The sequence below is a fragment of the Vicugna pacos genome, chromosome 27 (assembly GCF_048564905.1).
Source record: "Vicugna pacos chromosome 27, VicPac4, whole genome shotgun sequence".
Classification (NCBI taxonomy): Eukaryota; Metazoa; Chordata; class Mammalia; order Artiodactyla; family Camelidae; genus Vicugna; species Vicugna pacos.
Genome location: NC_133013.1, coordinates 2,598,424 through 2,623,521, shown reverse-complemented (window position 1 = coordinate 2,623,521; position 25,098 = coordinate 2,598,424). Strand labels below are relative to the sequence as shown.

The following is a 25,098-nucleotide window of genomic DNA, read 5'->3' as shown; positions in this document are numbered from 1 at the left end:
TTTTATTTAAAATTATAACAAAATTACATAAGGCAAATTAAGGTGATACTATTTATTATTATTATTATCATTATTATTATTATTACTATTATTTAGTTTCTGTGTATGCTTTATAATAATTTTGCTAGAGTTTCAAACAGAAACTACACACAGCAAGATGACCATAGCTCATATTGTGATGATTATTAATACTTGTGTCATTGGTGAAAAGTGGAAGTCTTTAATACATAAATTGAAGATATCATGGACTCACCTGGTTTCATAAATGGTGTAAAGTTTTCTGTGTTCTTTGACTGCATTCCTGGAAAAAAAATGAAAGAAGGATAAAATGTAAGTTTCAAATTTATTGCTAAGATCTGAAATTCCGTCAATAAGCATATTCTCAAATTGTGTCTATTTGGTGGTGAAATGCCTCTACTAGCTTTTTGATGAATTTCAAGAAATGATATTTAAGAAATGTGCACACATTTTAAAAAGCAATATGCATTACATTAGATAAGCTTAAATGTTTACCAAACCACGGCTTACATTTTGGTGGAGAAGACAGAAAACAAACAATAAAAAAAGATAATTTTAAATAGTGGTATGTGCAGTGATATAAATAAAACAAAGTAGTATAATAGAAAATGATTTGAAAGAAGCCATAGTAAATAGGACAGCAAGAAAAGCTTTTATTTTGGAATTTTATTTTATTGAGTTATAGTCAGTTTACAATGTTGTGTCAATTTCCAATGTGGAGCACAATTTTTCAGTTATACATGAACATACATGTATTCATTGTCACATTCTTTTTCACAGTGAGCTACCACAAGCTCTTGTATATATTTCCCTGTGCCATACAGTATAATCTTGTTTATCTATTCTATATATACCTGTCAGTATCTACAAATTTCAAGCTCCAGTCTGTCCCTTCCCACCCCCTCTCCCCCAAGAAACCTTCTTGAGGAAATGAAATTTTCAATTTCCAGTTGAAATCTGAATCAGGGGAAAACTTAAGCATAAGATTTGTGGGAAAACAGAAGGATTATGGAATAACAGTTATATATTGATGACTGTGTACAAGGCGTTATTTTTCACATACTGAAAGAGTCACTGAAAACAAAAGTAATCGAAGTAAAGCAGTGGAGATGAAACCCATAACTGAAGGTCATGGAACCACTATTGACAGCGAAAACCCACGTGTCAGAGACGTGGAGGAAGGACTAGTGAGGGGCGTGGCCTCTAGCCTTTCCAACGCCTCTCAGCATCCTGGTCAAGGGCTGTCTCAGCAGGATATGAGCTCACAAATAAAGCTCTCCGATGTTTGAGAAACACATCCAGAACTAAGAAGAAAAAAACGAGGCAACATTTTCCACATGAAGTGAAATTATGGGAAAACGTGGGAAAATAGCAAAAAAAAAAAAAAAGATGGAGCAAGGAAATAAAATAAGCAAAATAAGTATCTCAAAGAGGGAAGAGAACATTAGCAGCAAAGGAATAAGATATAAAAAAGAGTTTGGTAAATTATTAAGGTATGAAACATATCACTGTTTTAAGAAAGAACATGTTTAAAAGGATAAATAAAATTTCAACAGCTGAAGAAAAAATTAGTGAGCTGGATGATCATGTTGAAGGACTCTCAACGGCAGGATTAAAAGATAAGGCGCTAATAATGCAAAGGAATAGCAAAGATACACGGACTACGGAAGTGCAGGTGCCAACCTCTGGGTAGTGGGAGGTATCAGAAATGGAGGAAAAATTATTCGATAAAATGAGAACGAATTTCCAAGAATTAAATAAGAAACACTTTAGATTAAATAAACGAATTTCCGCTACATTTTTAGAACTATTGTAAAACCACAGTAATCTAATCTAGACAGTATTTTATTGGTGAAGGAATAGACACATAGATCAATTGAATAGAATGGAAAGTCAAGAAAATAAATATTAAAGAATCTGGTCAAACGATTGTCAACCAAAGACCAGCTTTCCAGCAGACAGAACATTCATATGTAAACCTGAACTTCAACCTAACCCTCACAGCTTATACAAAAACTATCTCAAAATTAATCATATATCTATATTTTCATGTACCTAAAATTGTCCACTTTAGAAATTTAGGGGAAAACATGTAAGAAATAATCTTCATGACCTGAGAGTAGGCAAAGACTTTTTAGACATGGTGCTAAAAGCACAGTTCATTATAAAATGACAAACTGTGCTTAATAAACATTTAAAGCATTAGGTTAAGAAATAAAATGTTTAAAAAAGTGAAATGACAAGTTACGTATTTGCAGAAAACATTTGTCAGCCTCATGTACAACAAAGGACTTCAGAGTGCATAAAGGACTCTCAAAATTCTTCTGTAAGACAGCAAACAACTCAATTAAAACTGAGCAAAAGACAGCCACTTCAGCAAACAGGATATACAGACGGCACACAAAACGGTGTGCGGCACACAGGTGTGTTAGAAGTCGTGCTGCTGTTTAATCTTCTCAGTGTCCGTGGAGTCCTTTGCAATGTCGACCAACAGTTACCAGGGAAAGGAAAGGCCTGGGAGACCGTACAGAACTGCTCTGCAACAGTGCCCTTTCCGATCCTCTGTCCTGCCCCATCTCACATTTCCTCCTGAGGCCCTGAAACTCCCCTAATCTTCCCAGGGATGAGAAACTTATTTATTTATTTATTTTGCTAAGAAAACTAGCTTTGGAGGAAATGGCTAGCAAAATGGATTTCTCAGCAAAATGAAGCCCTTTTAACGCCATCAATTCCAACGTGAGGGAAGCTGCCTTTTGAAAAAGTCTAGCGCGGCGGGTAATCCTCATGGCAAAGAGAAAGCTACAAAATCAGTTTGGGTCTGGAAGTATTTGTTGTAAAATCAAGCTGGCGCTTACCATCAAGGGCATCTCTGTGACTGACCAAAGAACACATTTAGCAGAAGCACGCGTTCGCTCTGTGAAAGGCAGTCATCCCTCATTTCCAGCTCAGCCTCTTCTGCACCCCCAACACCACCCACTTTTAAATGTTTTTTTTAACTGCTTTTCTCATTACAAAATTAATTTGCATCTATTACAGATGTAGTCCATATGAATTTTACAGTCACAGAAAATTCTGGTGTGCAAACATGCAGTTTTATTTATTTAATTCAAATGAATTTCTCATCCCAAGCACCAGTCTGCCAAATGCAGACAATTCATAGTATCCAGGGAATCCCATCAGTCACTTCTACAACTTCTGTAAAAGAACAAATCTGACTCCATATTAGATCTGTTCCTTTGGCTTTAACCCTGTGCCCTGTTTCCTAGGCTCAGTCTTGCTGGTTCTGCACCTTTTATAAAACAATGTTGTCTTTAGCCTGAAATAGACAGGAGAGCCTATTCTCAAGGCTCTGACCTTTAAGGATATTAGCACTTTTTCCATTTATATGAAGATAAAAAGTTGCAGAATAGAAAATAACATTCGTTTTGTTGGAGGTTTACAGGGGCACCATGATCTGACCTACCTGGACAGCTGCAGGAACAAAGGATTCTGACACCAAGAAGTTCGCAACAACCAACCACCCCCCTCCCCTTTCAGTATAAAAGGATCCTGAGTTCTGACTTAAGTAGGATGGTTCTCCAAGATGTTAGTCTGCCATCCTCTTGATCTGCTGGCTTTCCAAATAAAGTCGCTATTCTTTGTCCCAACACCGCATCTCCCCGTTTATTGGCCTGTCATGCAGTGAGCAGAACAAGTTTGGACTCGGTAACACTTTGATTCAGGATGTGAAACGCCTTTGGTTCTGAGTGGGCTCCTTCCTGTCTCTCCTGGCTCCTGGGGCAAGGGTGACCCCTGGGGGAGGAGGAGACCCCAAGGTAACAGTCCTTTCTTATGGGCTGCAGCACAGTGTTGATCGATGACAGAACAGTGCTTCCCCCGCTTGACGGCAGAAGCTAGGTGTTCCAGGGTCTTCAAACTCCCATAAACCCGAGCCTTCTCTTTAGGAATTGTATCCCCTTGCCTGGGGCTGGTTTAGGTGAAGGTGAATGGCCCAGTCTTTGCCCGTGAGACTTCTGCGAAGGTTTTTAGGCGTCTTCTGTAAAATGTTTGTCTCCTAATAAATATAATCCATCCTTATTCTGCGTTTTTCATACCACTCAGAAACCCTGAGGCATGATGTCTGATCCATAGCACCCCACTTTGCCCGGATGTCTCCCTCTTGCTCCAGCCTGGACTGGCTGCTTCCCTCGCCTGCTAGCAAGCTCTGATCAGCGGACGTTTTGTCATGAATCTGTGGGTTAGATACACTTTCCTGAATCTCAGATTTCTTTTTTTCCTTGGTTTACTCACCAATTTTACAGAAGTACTTGCTCAAGTAAATTCTTCAACATGGCAAATGGAAGGATAAATTGGGAATTCAACATTTACCCCTTTGCGGAAGTGATGGAAACGTTAGCCATCTTGATAGTGGTGGTGGTTTCATGGGTGTATACATCTACCAAAATCAATCAGATTGTACTCTGAATTATATGTGTATTTACTATACAGGAATCATATAGCAATAAAGAGGTTTTTAAAATGGCATATGGAAGTTGTTTCTGATAGGATAGTCTGGATTACTAGTAGCACAATATGTTTGAGGGAAAAAGGAGGATTTAATCATTGTTTACCTAAGGGGTGTATAAATTGGGTAGAGGGGTACACATTTGATCAGGACTCTGGGACTGTCTTTCAGCCTCATTCTGATGCTTCTGTTCTCAGGCTAACTGTCCTGGGAGCAAATGGGACAAAGCTGCCCAGACTTCACATCCATACATCTTCCCATCCAGAAGCCGACTGAGAAAGTCTTATCCATTCAGAGTCCTCACATCTGAGTCAATCAGTGCAGCCAGGTGAGGGAACATGCTCCTTTCTTCCTGCCTCTTTCAGTGTAATTATGTCATCTATCTGTAACAGAGTCAGATGCATTTGTCATAGTCTACATTCAGTCTTGCCTTTCATCAACATTCTGGCTGATTTTGGAATTATGGAATAAAATAAAAATTCACTCTTTATGGTGTATAGTTCTGCCTAATATCCACCAATGAAGTATTATATAGAAAAGAAAAATTGCCCCCCATAAATTGTTGTTGTCAACCCCTCCCCCACCACCAACCCAGGCAACCACACATCTGTCCTCTGATGCTACAGCATTGCCTCTTCCAAAATGTCATATAAGTTGAAAGAAACAATATATTGTCCTTGGGTTTTGGTTTCTTTCACTTAGTAAAATTCACCCATGTTGTATGAATCAAAGCATCATTGATTTTTTTTTAATTGAAATGTAGTCAGTTATAATGTGTCAATTGCTGCTGTGCAGCACAATACCCCAGTCAAGCATGTATATACATATATTCATTTTCATATTATTTTTCATTAAAGGTTATTACAAGATATTGAATATACTTCCCTGTATACAGAAGAAACTTGTTTTAATCTATTTTTGTATATAGTGGCCAACATTTGTAAATCTCAGATTCCCAAATTTATCCCTTCCACATACTTTTCCTTAAACATAAGATTTTTACTATGTCTGCAAGTCTGTTTCTGTTTTGCAGATGAGTTCACTAGTGTCTTTTTTTTTCTTTCATCATTACTTTTTATGACAGAGTAGTGTTACGTTTTGTAGACCTACCACAGGTTGTTTATCCTTTCATCTGCTGAAGGACACCTGGGTTGCTTCCATCTTTGGCAAGCATGAAATGAATACATATGTATATGTATGACTGAACTATTATACTGTATGCCAGAAATTGACACAACATTGTAAACTAAATACACTTCAAATTTTTTTGAAGTTAAAAAAAGCAGCTCTAAACATTCATGTACAGGGTTTTGTATGAATATTTTCCTTCCACTTGCATAAATATCTAGAAGTGGGGTTCCAAGGATATATAAAATATACATATATTTTAAACATATAAATTTATGTTCAATTTTATAAGACTCTGCCAAAATGCCTTTTGCTGAAGGTTAGTTTATCAATTTTTCTTTCTATGAATAATGTCTTTAATGTCATGTCTAAAATTAATTTTTCTGAAACCAAACACACAGATTTTTCCCTTTTTTCTTCTAGAAGTGCTATCATTTTATATTTTACACTCAGATTCACAGTTCATTTAGAATTAATTCTGTATAAGGTATGAAACATGTAAATATGTGTCAAGGTTTATGGGGTTTTTTTGCATATAGATGTCCTATTGTCAAGCGCTATTGGTAGGAAATACTGTTCTTTTTCATTTGAATTATTTTTGCACTTTTGTCAAAAGTAAATTGACCTGACTTGTGTTAGTATATTTCTAGACTCTTTATTCTGTTTCATTGATTTATGTGTTTAAATTATCATCATTTCTACAGCCTTAATTACTATAGCTTTATCGTAAATCTTAAAATCAGGTAGTGTAGACACTTCAAATTTGTTCTTTTTAAAAATTGTCTTTGCAATACTATTCCTTTCACTTCCCATATATTTTAAATTAAGCTTGTCACTGTCTACCAAAAACATGGCTGAGATTTTAACTGAAATTACATTAGGTCAAATTGAGGAGAATTGACGTTTTAATATTATTGAGTCTTTCAGTCTATGAGCATGGTATGTCTCCATTTATTTATTCCTTCCATCAGTGTTTTGTAATTATATGTGTACTCTACATATATTTTGTTACATTCTTCCATCAGTGTTTTGTAATTATATGTGTACTCTACATATATTTTGTTACATACGTACATAAGAAATATTTTGATGTACTGTAAATAATATTTTTAATTTAAATATCTAATTGTTAAATCGCTATTATATAAAAATAATATTGACTTTTGTATATTGATCTTAATTCTTGAGACGATGATCAACTTACTTACTCTAGGAGTTTTGGGGTTTTTTTTTGTAGATTCTTCCAAGTTTTCTAGACAATCATATCACATGATTTATTTTTCATTTATAACACATAGGCCTCTTCTTGACTCACTGTGCTGTTAGGTGTTCCAAAGCAATGTTGATTAGGAGTATTTTGAAAGAACCTTCTTGCCGCCTTTCAGCTCCAAGGGTGGAAGCGTTCATTCTTTCACCATTAAGACTGAGGTTAGCTATTGACACATTGTTACTGACTGTACTTCAATTAAAAAAAAAAAGATTAAAGTTAGCTGTAGGTCTTTAGTAGATATCCTTGACTAGGTGAAGGAGATGCCCTTCAATTTTTAGCTTTCTAAGAGTTTTGCATTTGCTTATTCATCTTAGTCATATAAAGTTCACGTAACGTGAAATCCCACGTTTTAACTCAGTGGTTTTTAGTGCTTTCACACCTTTGTATAGCCATGACTACTATCATTCAGAATATGTCCAAATCCCCAAAATAAAACTCTGCTTCCCAATATACCCCTTTCACACCCCTGGGCAACCATCCTGGATGTTTTAAATAAATGGAATGATATAATATGTTCTTTTTGTATTTAGCTTCTTTCATGTAACATACTTTGAAGATTCATCCTTTTCGTAACAAGTATCACTACTTCATTTGTGTGTGTGTGTGTGTATGTGTGTGTCTGTGGCTAAATAATATTCCATCTTCTGGATACAACACATTTGGTTTATCTAGTCATCAATTGCTTGCTGTTTGGGCCATTTCTACTCTACGAATTTTCATATACATGTTTTTGTATGGAAATAAGTTGTCAGTTCTTTTGGACGTATTCTTAGGAGTTGCTGGGTCATATGGTCGCTCTGTTTTAACTTTTTGAGGAACTGCCAACCTGTTTTCCATGGTGGCTATATAATACTTTACATTTTTACCAGCAATGTTGTAAGGGTTCCAATTTCTCTGTCTTCTAACCAGCACTTCTTATTTGTCTTTTTTAAGTTATTATAGACATCTACGTGGCAGTGAAATGGTACATTATTGTAGTTTTGATTTCATTTCCCTAAAGACCAATACTGTTGAGCATCCTTTCATGTACTTCTTGGTATTTGTATAAATTCTTTGAAGAAATGTGTATTCAAATCCTTAGCCCATTTAAAAACCTGTGTTATTCATCACAGGCTGATCTGGATGACATAGTTTTATTGCTGAGTTTTAAAAGTTCTGTGTATATTCTGTATGCTAGACTCTTACCAGGTATCTGATTTGCAGATCTTTCTCCCATTCAGTGGGTTGTCATTTCCCTTTCTTGGTGGCATACTTTGATGCACAAAAGTTTTTCATTTTGATGAAGTCTAATTAATTCCACCCATCATTCATCCTACTCCCTTCTAGCAAACATCCTTATGTTGTCTATGAGTCTTTTTTTATTTTGTTTTGTTTGTTTGGTTGGTTGGTTTTGGTACTTAGATTCCACATACAAAGGAGATCATGCAGAATTTGTTTCTCTATCTGACATATTTCAATTAGCATAATACCCTGTAGATCCATCCACGTTGTTGCAATTAGCAAAATTCCACCTTTTTTAAGGCCGAATAATATTCCATTGTGTGTGTCTTTATTCATTTGTCTATCCATGGACACTTAAATTGTTTCCATATCTTTGCTGCTGTAAGTAAGATTGCAGTGAACATTGGTGTGCCCACATTTTTCAAATTAGTGTTTTTATTTTCTTCAGGTAAATACCCCAAAATTAAACCACTAGATTTTATGGCCATTCTATTTTTAATTTCTAAGGAAGCTCTATAGAGTTTTACATAGTGGCTACACCAATTTAAAATCACATCAACAGTGCATGAAGATTTCCTTTTCTATACATCTTCAGCAACATTTTTTATTTGTTGTCTTTTTTATGATAGGCATGAGGTGGTATCTCATTGTGGTGTTGATTTGAAATTCTCTGATGATCGGTGACGTTGAGCATCTTTTTTTGTGTTTGTTGGCCATCTCTGTGTCTTCTTTGGAAAAATGTCAAGTCCTCTACCCATCTTTTCATTGCATTATTTGTTTCTTTGATGTTGAGTTGCATGAGTTCTTTGTATATTTTAGATATTAAACTCTTGTCAGAGATATTGTTTGCAAATAAATATCTTCTCCCGTTCATAGGCTGTGTTTTGACTTTGCTGATAGTTTCCTTCACTGTGCATAAGCTTCTCAGTTTGATATTGTCCTCTTTGTTTGTTTTTGCTTTTTTTTGTAAGGGAACTTGTCTGAGAAGACATAGCCAAAAATATATTGCTAAGACCAATGTAAAAGAGCACATTGATTATGTTTTCTTCTAGTAGTTTTATGGTCTCAGGTCTTACATTTAAGTCATTATTTCACTTTGAGTATACTTTTGTATGTGATGTGAGAAAGCAGTTCAGTTTGATTCTTTTGTATGTAGCTGCCCAGTTTTCCCAACACCATTAATTGAAGAGACAGTCTTTTCTCTGTTGTATATTATTGTTTCCTTTATTGTAGATTCATTGCCCAATAAGCATAAATTCATTTCTGGGCTCTTTATACTGCTTCTGATCTATGTGTCTGTTTTTGTGCCTTACTGTTTTGATTACTGTAGCTTTATAGTATAGTTTGAAATCAGGGAGCATGATTCCTCCAGCTTTGTGCTTATTCCTCGAGATTGTATTTGTGGTCGTTTGTTTTTCCATACAAATTTTAGAATTATTTGTTCCAGTTCTGTGAAAAATGCCACTGATGTTTTGATAGGGATTGCATTGAATCTATAGGATGCCTTCAGTAATATGATCATTTTAACTATTAATTTTTCCAGTGCATCAGCCTGGCATATCTTCCTTTTGTTTTTGTCATCTTCAGTTTTTTTCATCAAGGTCTTATGGTTTTCTGAGTGGAGAAACACTTCTCTAGACTGGGGCTGAAACTGTTCCAGTCCTAATTGACACTGGAGTCTCACTCTTGGTGCTCAACCCACTACTATAAAGTAGTTCCTGCCTCAGCATGTGAAAACAGCTCAAATAGTGCATCTCTAATAAACCTCAAGAGGTTCTTGTCTCTGAACCTCTTCTGTTCTGTTTAGGTCCTTTGAGAGATATGCACCCTTTTCCTCTCCTTTATTAGGAGAAGAATCTAACTATTCTTAGAAAAGTACCATGCTGGAATTTCTTTCTCCAAAGAGGGAAATTATTCTAGAATTTGACAGTAGTTATCAAAGTAAACAACCAGGTGAATTAAATGACCTTCTGACATCTTTTGTTTGTTTTGTCTCTGATGGTCCTAGAGCTCATTCTGGAAACACTGATCATTTGTCCCTGTTGAGTCAGCTACCACTTTCCTCATGGGCAAAATCACCAATTGATGTTGGCAAGATCATAGCATATCTCCATCAAAATTCAAATAGACCCTTCAAAATCTTTTCCCACAATTAATCAATATCTTATAAGTAAAGAAGCCCTTCAATGTGTGAAGCCCATTATGGAAGATTATAAGGTTCAGGGCCTCATTATCTCTTGTATCAGCCCCTGTAACATTCCCATTTTACCAGTGAGAAAACCTAAACGCCTCGGGTGGAGATTTGTCAAGGACCTCCAAGCAGTAAGTAACACTGTTATCTCTCACCACTCTGTTGTTTCTAACCTTTATACATCACTCACATCCATTCCCATTGCAAGTAAATTCTTTACTGCAATGGATTTACCCAGTATATTCTTCAGTATTACAGTTAATGAAGCTAGCCAAGACCTGTTTGCTTTCACTTGGGAAGAAAAACAGTTCACCTGGACAGAAATGCCTCAGGGTTATAGTGAAAGTTCTTCTTTTCAATTTCACATTTAATATTTTTAAAGAAAATTTTGTGGGAGGAGATAATTTGATATTTATTTATTTATTTATTTATTTATTTATTTATTTATTTATTATTTTTAATGGAGGTGGTGGGGGTTGAACCCAAGACTTTATGCATGCTAGGCTCTACCACTAAGCTGCACCCTCCCTCCTTGCAAGTCTTTCTTCTTTTTCACAAATTGAAGGCTGATCTGGATGACATAGTTTCCTAGAGGTTCTACTGTGTTCCAGTATGTGGATGATTTACTTCTTTACTCTCCTTCTTAAGCTGCCACACAGAAAGACAGTATCCACTTGCTATAGCTTTTAGCCTTAAAAAGACATAAGGTCACCAAAGAAAAATTACAATTTGCCCAAACCCAGGTTTGATATTTAGGGCATCAGATACTAGAACAAAGGCTACTCCTAGATCCAGATAGACGTCATAGTGTCCTAAGTTTCTCCAAATGCCGAACTAAGTGCCAACTGTGAGGTTTTCTCAGGCTAGTTGTTCATTGACAACATTGGATTCCAAATGTCTCTCTTATGGCCAAACCTCTACATGTTTTACTCAACAATAGCAAGCCCAACCCAAGGTTTTAAAGGAGAGTTTGATGAACCCAACTGCCCTTGGGGATTCCAATGATCAGATTCCCTTTTTGCTTTTTGTATATAAAAAGGAAATGAATGCCCTTACAGTATTTACCCAAAAGCATGGGGACCACCATCAACCCATAGGTTATTATAGCGAGCAACTGGACCCTGTTGCACCCTGTGCTTTAGAGCCATTGTGACCACTGCCCTTTTGGTTAAGGCCACCAGGAAAACGCTGAATTCTTCTCACACAATGTTTTTCAGCCAGCCCCCTCACCTCCTATGAAGCTCTTTTGTTAACTACTCCTAAGGTAACTCTTTCACACTGTAATCACATTAACATTCACCCAGCACCTCTTCTCCCCTCCATCACCAGTGAAGCATCTCACAACTGCTTACCACTCAGGGGCCACCTCCTGAGTCCTTTTGCTGATCTACAGGAAATTCCACTGGGTGGCGCTGGCTTCTGATGTTTTTTACTTAAAAGGAGACAGCGGTAAACGCTGTGCTGGGTAAGCTATTGCAACTCTTTTTAATATTGTTGAGGAAGCATCTTTTTCCTGTGGCTACATCTGTTCAACAGGCTGAATTATAAGCTCTTACATGGGGTTACACCTTAGCCAAGGACAAAATTGCCAAAATTTATGCTGATAGTAGATATGCTTTTGGAGTAGTTCATGATTTTGGAAGCAATGTGGCTTCCTTACTTCCAATGGAAATAACATTTTAAATGTCCCCTATGTTCAGAAATTAAGTGCAGTATCTTACCTAGCACTTTAGCTGCTATCAAGATTCTGGGGCACTCTAAATGGCTCTCTGGATACTAGGGAAATCACCTTGCTGATATTTCTTTTTTTTAATGAAATTGAAATATTCTTTATTTCCTACATTTTAATTTCCATATCTACATGGTTTACCTAAGAACAGACATAAATTTTCCATTAGAAAACCCACACTCTTTAACACATTTTTATAGCCTATCTGATGCTCAAATTTCTCTACCCATTTGCTATGTTCCTTTTCTGTCTTACCAAGTATTTTGCTTATTTGATATAGACTCTACTCCAGCCGAGATATTCTGCATGCTTCTATGATTATTCTAGAAGTATTTGGTTCATTTTGTTATGTACATTTTATTTCTTCTAACTACAAAAGAAGCCCAGCCACTTTTCCCCACCAATTGGCTTAAGGTCCTAATATATTGCTACGTTAGGGTGATAATAAATGCAGATGATTTGTAAATATCACTAAATATATATTAGACTGTATACTAGCATGCATGGTCATTTTTATTTTATTAATAAAAGGATGCAGAAAAATTTGGATAGCACAATCATCTCTATGCAATGTTACAAGTCTTTCATAACACAGACGTGCACACAGGATGCCTTGTGGCTCCTCTGCCTACCCTCTGTCTTACACATGTTCTAGCTTTCTTCACGCACGTAGAACACAAAACCCACGAATGGATGCAAAACTATTACACAGAGATATGTTTCAGTTCTACACATTAACAGCCCTGTAGTATTTCTGCAAGTAGTGCTGCCCTTAAAAGAAGTAACAGTAGCCAAGTCTGTCATGTTCCAAAGAGATATTTCTTAAAATGATCATTGAGAAAAACTGACTAGAGAGGCCCAATAATTGACCTCAGAAAAGGAAAAACAAGATTGGAAATTCAACAATTGTTGATTTGGTTAAAAAAAAAAGAAAAAGAAAAAAGAGAAAGAGAGAGAGAGGGCTCTGGTTTGGACCAAATAGCAATCCAGTCCCACGAGAGACTACAATTTCCACTCCTCACCACCATACATGCATTAAACCGTCGGTCTACTGACAAAATGATAACCTTCATGGATTAATATTGGCGGGGAACTATTAACTTCAAAAAGTCTCTACCTCACTTGTCCCATTTGTCCAAAGTACAACCCAGGGAAGGCTGTTCGTACTGCCTGAAGACATTTCAAACTGCCTAATGGACCATTAGAGGTCTGGCAAATGTATTTCACAGAACGTCCTCTTCTAATGGATATAAATATGTTTATGTCATGCTCTGTATGTTTTCATGCTGGACTGAAGCCTTCACTTGCACACAGGCTCCTGCCTCTTCTGTGGCTAAAGTTCTTCTGGAAAAAGTTATCCCTTCTTGGGGAACCCCTCTTGACCTTCATAGTGATTGAGAAACATTTTACTGGCCAAGCACTTCGACAAGTCAGTGCTGTTGGCTGATTTTACAGTAAGTTCACTGTGCTTATCACCCTCAGTCTTCTGGTTTAGTCGAATGCAGTAACTGCACTGTTAAGGCTCCAGGTGGCAAAATTTGTATAGGGCCTCCAAAAGCATTGCCATTGGTCCTTCTAAATCTCACATCCACCCCCTTTTGGCAGTCATAAACTCTCATGCTTTGAGATAGTCACAGGATACCCATTGCACTTGGCTCCTGCCTCATTTGAACCCCAGCTGATATAAGGAGATACTCTGATGTTGCAGAGGCCTATTGCTTCTATTAAAAATAACCATGTTTTTGTTAGAACAATCTATTCACAGTGTGTCCTCAGGAGACAAAGGCCTCCCAGCATCAGAGTTTTCTACCTACAGATTTCATCTTTTGGAAAAGATACTTTCAGAAGAACTCTCCTCAGTCTCACTGGAAAGGCTCCTATCAAGTACTGGTAACCAACCCTTGTGCCACCAAACTCCAAGGAATAGATTTTTAGATTCAGGTGACACACCTAAGGAAAGTGCCAAACCCTGAGTGGAGCAACATATCACCTGGTGACCGAAAAGTAAAGATTTCCTGAAATTGAAACAGATGATATCTGATGAGACAGCTTTCCCAAGATGTCCAGACCAGGTGGGCTGGAAATTTGTGGCCAAATCTTTGTTGATGACATAATGCTTTAGAAGGTCTCCAGTGTGTATGATCATAGTAACATGTGGACTGTAGCTAAAAATTGCCTGAGCATTCTCCCTCCTACCCCTCATACTTACTCAATGTGACCTCAACAGGTTTCCATGCTGTGTACTTTCCCCCTGACGTGAGACACCACACCCAGGGGAGTTCCTTCTTGGCACTGAGGAGCAAGAAGCCATTGAGACTAGGAAGCATGTCTCGGCCAGTGATCTTTTCAGAGATAGATCTCGATCAAAAGGAGGAAATGTAAAAATGTGAAAACAGAAACCTGGAATAAATAGAGTTGGGAGACCAGAAGGGGGCGTCCACAGGTCAGATGATAGCAGAAGCCAACAGGAAGAAGTAAGACTTCTTTCCAGACAAGGATTCAGCCAATGAAAAGTGACGGACTCTGTTTCCTGCAGCCCTCCCAACTTCCTTTTCCTTTCTGTAAAGGTGTTTTCCTTTCCTTGCTGTGGGGATTTGCATATGGCGCTCCATAGTTGCAGACCCCAAATTGCAATGGTCTGCCGATACCAAATAAACTCATCTTTGCTGGAGAAGTATCTGGCAGTTTATTTGTTTCAGACTAACAATGTGATTTCTTTTTGTTTTGCTTTCTTTTTAAAAGGTCACCCTGGATTCTCCCTGGAGAAGAGTTGGGTTATGGAGTGATGTATAAGAGAGATAAGAGAGAAACTAGTTGGGAGCAGTAATTTTGGAGGGCTAAACCTTGGATTAAATAGTATATTCATATCCTCTGAATGAAAATTAATTAGAATAAACAGAAGGTGAAATTTCGCAACTTTAATTTCTTCTTTAAAAAGGCAATTTTTCTGTACATCTGTGAGCACTTTCTACTTCATCTTCCTTTTTAGGTTTTATTATAACAAGTGTCAAAAACTATAGCAAAGAGTACAAACATACACATATATGAAAACTTCAATATTAATGCTTCAATAGGGGTTTGCAGGGCACAAAATTAAAAGCAGAATGTTCCCCCTTTTAAATTAATGTACTGTCTGATATATGTTATAACTTATTGAACAGTATGACACATACCTTGTAGATGAAAGCAAAAATTGTTACAAGTTACTATAACACTGTAATTTAATGCTTGCTCATCTAGTTAAACATAGTAAGTAAGACCCATGAAAACTGATATACTTTGAATGTGTTTGTCCATTCAGATATATGTAGCCTCTCTCCTTTTATTCAAGTATTCTATTTTACATCATTCAATGTCATTTCATGATTAACTTTATTAAGATCCTGCAGAGTACTTACACTTACTCTAAGGTGTTTTACTAATTGTATGTCTAATGTGAAGGAGACTATCTTCTTCATATTTTTGAATGCTTCTTGATTTAAAAGGCTTCCATTAGAACATTTATTAAGTAGGTAGCTAGACATCTTTATAAACTGTTAATGTTAATTTCTAATATTTGTTTCAGTTTACTCTTGTTTTTTTATATACGTAATTATAGTATTTGAAAATAATGACACATATTCTTTCTTTCCTTTCTTGCCTTATTTATTTGACAAAAGCAACCAAAATAATATTAAAAGAGAGTGGGAATATCTCTAAAGGGGCTACTTAAAAGTGGTAATTTCATATGGTTGAATTTTTAATATTAAATTTTAAAATTAAATATGATTAAGATAAATAACCCACTTAAAAGACAATGATTGTCAGTTATTCTTTTTTTATAATACTGAACATTTTACTCACAAAAAGGCAATGTCAAATATGATTCATCTCAGTAGAAAGACTGAAACTAAAGAATGAAAAAAATAATAAATCTGTAATGATAGCCCAAAAGGAAACAGACGTAGCTATATTTTAATCTAACAAAATAGACTTTAACAGACTTTAAAGCAATATCATTACCTGGAATCAAATGGATATTTTAAAATGAAAAGTTGCCGAATTCTCTTTTTAAAAAAATCTCCTGAAATATGTATTCACATAATAATGTTTCTAAAAACATATAAAGCAAACATTTACAGTACATGAGGGAAAGCAAATTAACCTACAACAACAGTGGGAGAATTGTAAAACACTTCTCTTATTTATCAAAAATGGAAACAAATAAAAAAACAGAATACTGGTGAGACCGCAGAAAATCTGAGCACCAGTATTACAATTAACCTTATATACAATAGAACTTCACCTAATAAATGCAGAATACATGTTCTTTGCACAGTCATGTGGAATATTTACAAATGTAATACTGTCTTAAAGCCTATCTCAGTAAATTTCAAAGGAATAAAATAATACAAAGCAGGCTTCCAAAATAAAATGTAACTAATCAGTGGCAAAAGATAAATACAAAGCTACAATTTTCTTGGAAATTAACTCATGAATCAGAGAAGAAAACATGAGATTTTTTAAAAATTTGAAATGAACTATACAATATCTACATATTGAATTTTGGGGATACAGCTAAAAATTATTTGGAGAAAATTTATAGTCATAAATGCTTACATTTGAAATGGGGGAAAAATGACAGAAAATTGATGAACTAAATTTGTGTACCATGAAGGTAGACAAAGAAAAGCAAATTTTTAAAAAGTAGAAGACAAGAACAATGAATAAGTATTGTAGCAGAGATTAAAGAAATAGAAAACAAACATACAATAAAGATAATTAACAAGACCAAAAGTTGATTCTTAGAAAAGACAAATCAAAAATGATGACATCCCAGGGGAGACTCCAGTAAGAATAAAAAGACAACACACATAATCAATATTAGAAATAAAACGTGAGGCATCACTACACATACTGCAGAAAATTTTTAAAGTGATAATATTATGAAAATCTTTTTCTTAATTCTCTAAAATGTAGATGAAATTAATGCTTTCTTGAAAAAATTAATCTCACAAAAACAGATCCTGAAAGAAATAGAGAGCTTCTGGCAGCAAGAATATAATTACATCATTTGCCTTTTGTTTGCTTGTGCTCTTGGCATCTCCCAAAACAATTATGAAAACCAAACAAAGCAGGTAGCATAGCATAGGTAAGGGGTGAGAGAGTGAAAATACACAATATTTTCAACAGAACTACACTACACTACGAATCTCAGATTGGGGGAAGTCATGCCCAGGCACAAAAGAGCCCCATGTGGGACCAGTGGCTGATGGGTAATGGCAAAGAAAATTGAAGTACAGCCAGAAATTAACACAACATTGTAAACTGACTATACTTCAATTAAAAAAAAAAAAGAAAGAAACAAAAAGAAAATTGAAGTAGGGAAGGACCCCAAAAGTCATGGTCCGCAAAATCACTAAATACTTCCACCACCACCCCCACCGTAATAAAAGTGCAAACTAAGAAATAACCTGATGGCCGAATCTGAGAAAAAAAAACCCATTACTCAGGAAAGTTCTCACAGGCTCCTAGTTACAATTAAGTATGATTTATGGGAAAACATTAAACAGGAAGCAGTACTGACACAGCCCAAGTCACTCAGAGTCCCAGAAAGACCAAACAAAGCACCTCCTTTCCAAAGAACAAAGATTTATCCTAAAGAAAAACTAATGAAAACTAACGATAACAGGACTTAAATGGAGCGTTGTGAGATCACAGGGAAAAGAAGGTTCAGAGATTGGAAATATGTGGGGATATCACAGGCAGACCCCAGAGAGCCCCGTAAAAGGAAGCTGCGGTGATGCAGAACTCTGACCCCTCACAGAGACCAAGATTGGAAGCTTCTCCAATCAGCCTCAGTCCTCGGGGACAGAGAAGTGGATACACAGATAGGTGCCTTTGGGAGGAAGCATCAGGGTCACCGGCAGGGACCTACCCCATCTCCTCCCATTGCCTCCCTTCTCCATGGTCCTGACTGACAGCATCTCCCTTAATGAGCAAGGATAACGGAGCCTCCACCCCAACTCCTGCCCTTACCATCTGAGGCCTCAGGCCCTAGGATTCCTCCCTCAGGGCCACTACCTTTGTTTAGACCCGGGTGGCACAGGGTGCCCGGCCCCATGACTATGGCTCTGGCACTACTAGGGTCCTGGCCCCCTTCTCCTCTGTGCTTTCTCCTTTGTCCTTCTTTTCTCTCCTAAAGCACCTGTAACACAGCATAACTCGCTGCTCGACCTCGGAGCTGGTGGAAGTGCCACAGAATGAAGCCCCTCCCCAGTGATGAAAGCTGATAAATGCTTAGCTCAAACACTCTGTGGTAGAATCATTCTGGGGAGCATCTTTGCCTTAGCGTCCAGAGTTCCCCAGAGGGTCTGTGCTCCAGCTGCCCAGAAAGGTAACTTTCTTGATGACACCCTCTTAGTCTCTGAAGACCTCCAAGTGTACATCTCTACCTCAGATATTTCTCAAGAACTCACCATTCATATCTAACAGGCATATCAAATTTTAAAATGCCTAAAGCCAAACTCCCCATGTTCTTTCTCCCTCTCCAATTTGCCCTCCCACAGACACGTATTTTAGGTGATTGGCAATCCTTTCAGTTGCTCAGAACTTCGCTGCTACTCTCACACGCCACGTCTAAACTGCAGCAGCCTGCAGCTCTACCTTTGGCCATTTTCGGCACCTCCACTGCTAACATTGGGCCAACCCTGTCATCTCATGGCTGCATTATTGTAACAGGACTCCATGCTTCTCTCACCCCGCGCACTCTCTTCCAAGCACGAGACCTCACAGAAAGGAAGTTACATCATGCCACTATTCCACACAAAGCCTTCGGTGGCTTCACTTGTCACTCAGAACAAATAACCACAGGTCTCGCTGTAACCACAAGGTCATGCAACTGACCCTAAAGTTCTATGCCCCCATTGCCTCAAGCCTCTGTAACAGAAAAGAACACATCTGACTCCATATTAGATCTATTCCTTTGGCTTTAACCCTGTGCCCCGTTTTCTAGGCTCAGTCTTGCCAGCTCTGCACCTTTTGTAAAACAATGTTGCCTTTAGCCTGAAATAGACAGGAGAGCCTGTTCTCAAGGCTCTGACCTTTAAGGATATTAACACTTTTGCACTCCTATAAAAACAACAAGTTGCAGAATAGAAAATAACATTTGTTTTGTTGGAGATTTTACAGGGACACCATGGCCTGACCCACGTGGACAACTGCAAGAACAAAGAATTCCTACACCAAGAAGTTTGCAACAAACAACCACACCCTCTCCTCAGTTTTTGTGTAAAAGAAGCTGAATTCTGATCTGGGGAGGATGGTTCTCCAAGACATTAGTCTGCCATCCTCTTGATCTCATCTCCGATTTATTGGCCTGTCGTGCGGCAAGCAAAACAAGTTTGGACTTGGTAACAGACTGAGGGCATATTAGAAGGTTTCTTTGCTTATTTTAGGGAAACCATTATGATGCTTTTGAACTATGTAGCTCTTTGATGTTAATTTCTTCTAAGCACTTGAGAAGTATTTTAATTTATGCTGGGATTTGAATTAGTATGGCATTATTTCAAAAGATAAGAGCAATTCCAAATTTTAAAGAGTGGAAAGCATCCAATCAAAACAAAACCAGAAGCCAACAGGTAACATTGCAGTAGGTAGTATATTTCCTTTGAGAAAGGTGCAAGAGATAATAAGTGTTAGTGAGGATGTGGAGAAAAGGGAAAATTTTTGCCCTGTTGATGGGAAAGCAAATTGGTGCAGCCACTATGGAAAACAGCACAGAAGTTACTCAAAAACTTAAAACAGAGCTAACATATGATCCAACAATCTCACTTCTGGATATACACACAAAGAAATGAAAACAGGATCTTGAAGAGAAATCTGCACCCCCCACCCCCATCCATTGCAGCATTATTCACAATAGCCAAAACATGGAAACAGCTGAAGTGTCCTTCAAGGAATGAATGACGAATATTCTACGAATATCATTCAGCCATTAGAAAGGAGGATATCCTGCCATTTGCAACAACATGGATGGATCTTGAGGGCATTATGCTAAGTAAGATGTTAGACAGACATCAGAGAGAGAAAGACAAATATTGTATGATCGCTACTACATGATCTCACTTATACGTGGAATCTAAAAAAGCCAGACTCATAGAAACAGAGAGTAGAATGAGGATTACAAGAGCCTGGGGGTAGGGCAAATGGGGAGAAGTTGGTCAAAGAATACAAATTTTCAGTTATAAAATAAATAATTTATGGGGATCTAATGTACAACATGGTGATTGTAGTTAATAATGTTGTGTTTCTATATACTTAAAAGAAATTGCTAAGTGAGTAGATATTCAATGTCCCCACCACAAAAAGGAAATGATAATTATGTGACATGATACAGGTGTTAGCTAATGCTAAAGTGGTCATCATTTTACTGGATATAAGTGTATCAAATAACCAAGTTATGCACCTTAAACTCACACAACGATATATATATATATCAATTACATATCAGTAAAGATGTAACATTTTAAAAAATATGTATCAGGTCTTTCTTTGATCAAGCAAATAATTTTTTTGTGTTTAAAAAAATCTATCTCAAACAAGTCTTAGATAATATCCAGCATCTTGTTTCTATAGCTGAACAGCTCCTGTACCTTATCCATCAGCCTGCTTTCTTACAGAAATAGACACCATTCCAATTTTTCTGATGCTCTTCTTTTTTTCTAACTTTCATGGCTTGATAAATCAATGCAGCTGAATTTGATGTAAGTTCAGTGTCATTTCTTTTGGAAAGTAACTCACTTTTCTGGGCTTGAAATATCAAGCAAGCAACATCGGAACTCATTCAAAACTTCACCCAAGAAATTGCAGATGTCAGCGAGACAGCCACTCTCCTGAATAACAATCTTGTTGGGCAAGTGAATGCAGACAGACCTCATCTCATAATGGAGACCCCATCACAATAGATAATGCAAACAGTAGCCAATTTCTATCTTTTCTCCCTACCATTTGTCAAACCAGAGGTTGCTTCTTTCTTCCCAAGGAAGCTGAGTTTCACATTGATGTGATTAAAGTTTCCCTGCAGGATTCCTCTGGGGTCCTTCATAAAATCTGGGTTTTCCTTCAGAGAAATGTTGTTGCTGAGAATAGTCGTCATTCTTGCAGCTAATGCTGCAAAGACAGGACCACATTTTTTTTTTTATTTCCACACCTTTCTTGGTTACTTGTTCTGAGCCCTGCATGTGGTATGGGCTTAAGGCATGTTGAATTTTTACAATGGAAGTGTTATCTCTGTCTTTCCTAGTCTTTACTCATTTACCTATTTACTCATCTACAATAAACAATATCTGATGGGTGGGTGGGTGTGTGTGTGTGTGTGTGTGTGTGTGTGTGTTTAAGCAGACAAAGGTGTCTCCTTTCCTTATCGCCAAAATACCTGGTTATCTCTAGTTAGATCTGCATTTCTATTTCTTCACATAGGACTAGATGGCTATCAGGAGGTGTCTGGGAGCAGCAAACAGAGTGTGACGCACTATATCCTGCAAGAAAACCATCCTCTGCTTGCCTTTTGAGAGGCAAAACATGTTTATACGTGGAGAACTACAGAACATTGACTAAGGAAATGAAAGATGACTTAAAGAAATGTAAAGATATCTTATGTTCTTGGATTGGAAGAATTAATATTGTTAAAATGACCATACTACCCAAAGACATCTACAGATTTAAAGCAATCCCTATCAAATTACCTACAGCATTTTTTCACAAAACTTGAACAAATAACCCTAAGATTTATATGGAATCACAAAATACCCAGAATTGCCAAAGCACTACTGAAGAAAAAGAATGAAGCTGGAGGAATAGCCCTCCTGGACTTCAGACAATACTACAGAGCTACAGTCATCAAAACAGTATGGTATTGGCACAAAAACAGACATATGGATCAATGGAACAGAATAGAGACCCCAGAAGTAAACCCACAAAAGTTTGGTTAGTTAATCTTTGATAAAGGAGGCAAGAACATACAATGGAGTAAAGACAATCTCTTCAGCAAATGGTGTAGGGAAAACTAGACAGCTGCATGTAAATCAATGAAGTTAGACTACTCTCTCATGCCATACACAAAAATAAACTCAAAATGGCTTAAAGATTTAAACATAAGACAAGATATAATAAACCTCTTAGAAGAAAATGTAAGCAAAACATTACCTGACATAAATGTTACCAATGTTCTCCTAGGGGAGTCTACTGAGGCAATAGAAATAAAAGCAAAAATAAACAAATGGGACCTAATTAAACTTATGAACTTTTGTACAGCAAAGGAAACCAGAAGTAAAACAGAATGAAAACCTGTAGAATGTGAGAAAATATTTGCAAATGATGTGACTGACAAGGGCTTAATTATCAGAATATGTAAACAGCTTATATAACTTAATAAGAAAAAAGCAACAGCCCAATCCAAAGATAGGCAGAAGACCTAAGCAAGCAATTCTTCAATGAAGACATACAAATGGCCAATAGGCACCTGAAAAAATGCTCAATATCACTAATTATCAGAGAAATGAAAATCAAAACTACAATGAGGTATCACCTCACATCAGTCAGAATGGCCATCATTCAAGAGTACACAAATGATAAATGTTGGAGAGGGTGTGGAGAAAAGGGAACCCTTCTACACTGTTGGTGGGACTGTAGTTTGGTGCAGCCACTGTGGAAAACAGTATGAAGATTCCTCAAAAGGCTATAAGCAGACTCACTATATGATCCAGCAATCCCAGTCCTGGGCATGTAACCAGAGGGAACCTTAATTCAGAAAGACACCTGCACCCCAGTGTTCATAGCAGCACTATTTACAATAGCCAAGACATGGAAACAACCTAAATGTCCATCACAGATGACTGGATAAAGAAGTTGTGGTATATTTATACAATGGAATACTATTCAGTCATAAGAAATAATAAAATAACTCCTAAATTATGTTTGTAGCAACATGGATGAATCTGGAGAATGTCATTCTAAGTGAAGTAAGCCAGAAGAGAAAGAAAAATACCATATGATATGACTCATATGTGGCATCTAAAAAAGAGGAAAAAGAAGACACTAATGAACTTATCTACAAAGAGAAACAGACTCACAGACATAGAAAACAAACTTATGGTCATCAGAGGGAAAGCGGGTGAGAATGGAAAAATTGGGAATTCAAGATTTGCAAATATTAAATACTATATATAAAATAGATAAATAATAAATTTATACTGTATAGCACAGGAAACAATATTCAATATCCTGTAGTAACTTATAATGAAAAAGAATACGAAAATGAATACATGTATGTATATATATGCCTGAACTATTATGCTGTACACCAGAAATTGATACATTATAACTGACTATACTTTGATATAAATTAATAAATATATTTCAAGGGGGGAAAAAGAATATTGTATTTTCATTTTCATTTGTCTCTAGCAGTATTAAGTCTTCCAGTGAAAACTACAAAAATATTTCTGAAAGATATTAAAGAAGACTTAAATAAATGAAAAACATTCATTCCATGTTCAATGATTGGAATACATAATATTGTTTGGATGTCAATTCTACCCAAAGGGAGCTACAGATTTAATGCAATCTCTATCAAAATCTCAATGACTTTGTTTTTTGCAAAATTATAAAAACAATCTCTCAATTTCACATGAATCTCAAGGAACCCTGAATAGCTAAGACAATCTTGAAAAAGAAAAACAAAATTGGAGGACTCACCCTTACTGATTTGTAAACTTATTACAAAGCTACTGTAATCAAAACAGCATGGTACTGGAATAAAGTCAGACTAAAGAACCCAGAAAAAAATTTCATATCTGGTCACATGACTTACCAAAGGGTGCCAAGGCCATTCAGCAAGGGAAAGAATCATCTTTTCAACAAATGATGCTGGGAAAATGGGACATTCACATGCAAAAGAATGAAGTTGAATCTTCACCTAACGTCATGTGCAAAAATGAACTCAACATGGGTCAAAGATCTAAATGTAAGAGCTAAAACTATAATACTCTCAGAAGAAAACATAGAATAAAAGTTCATGACTTTGAATTGGCAATGATTATCTAAATATGACATGAAAAGCACAGGCAACAAAAGAAAAATAGGCAAATTGGACTTCATAGCAATTAAAATCTTGTGCATCAAAGGACAGTATCCACAGAGCAGAAGATAACCCACAGACTGGGAGAAAATATTTTCAAATCATGTACCTAGGGAGAGGTTAATATCCAGTATATAATCCAACACCAAAAAACCAAACAACCCATTTCAAAAATGGGCAAAGCTCTTGAACAGAACAGCTCTTGAAAGAAGAGACAAATAGCCAGTAAGCACAAATGGATGCTCAGCATCACTAACCATTAGGGAAACGCAAATCAGAACATAAGGTAACACTGCAAACCTATTAGGGTGGCTATTTTACAAAAACAGAAGCAAATATTGTTGACTATGTGGAGAAACTGGAAATCTTGTTCTCAGGAATACAGAACGGAGCAGCCACTGTGGAAAATAGTATAAGAGTTCAAAAAAAATTAAACATATAATTACCATATGATCCAGTAATTCTACTTCTGGGTATATACAGAAAAGAATTGAAAGCAGGGGGCTTGCATAGATATCTGTATCCCAATGTTCATAGCAGTATTATTCACAACAGTCAAAAAGTGGACACCACTTTTCAAGGGATTTTTAGGGCAATGAAATTATTCTGTATGATACTACACTGGTGGTTACACTCCATTATGCATTTGTCAAAACCTACAGAATGCACAACATCAAGAGTGAACCCTAATGTAAACTATGGACTTCGGTTGATAATAATGTGTCCATGTTGGTTCATCGATTGTACCAAATATGCCACACGGATGTGGGATGTTGAGGGTAGGGGAGTATGTATGTGTGCACTCTCTGTATTTTCTGCTTAATTCTGCTGTGAACCTGAAACTGCTCTAAAAAATAGTCTATTAATAAAAAAAATTTTTGTAAACTGGAAACAACTTTTGTTTTTTCATGTTCCATGC

General features: G+C 36.7%; 1 protein-coding gene across 1 annotated transcript in view; it reads right to left on the bottom strand.

The window, feature by feature from the left end:
- The window catches only part of GABRB3 (gamma-aminobutyric acid type A receptor subunit beta3), a 292,198-nt gene that overhangs the window by 261,707 nt on the left and 5,393 nt on the right, over positions 1-25,098 (bottom strand). Inside the window, exon 2 of the mRNA XM_072950637.1 lies at positions 254-301. The gene's annotated coding sequence lies outside the window, so the exon portion shown is untranslated. The remainder of the gene's footprint in view (positions 1-253; positions 302-25,098) is intronic.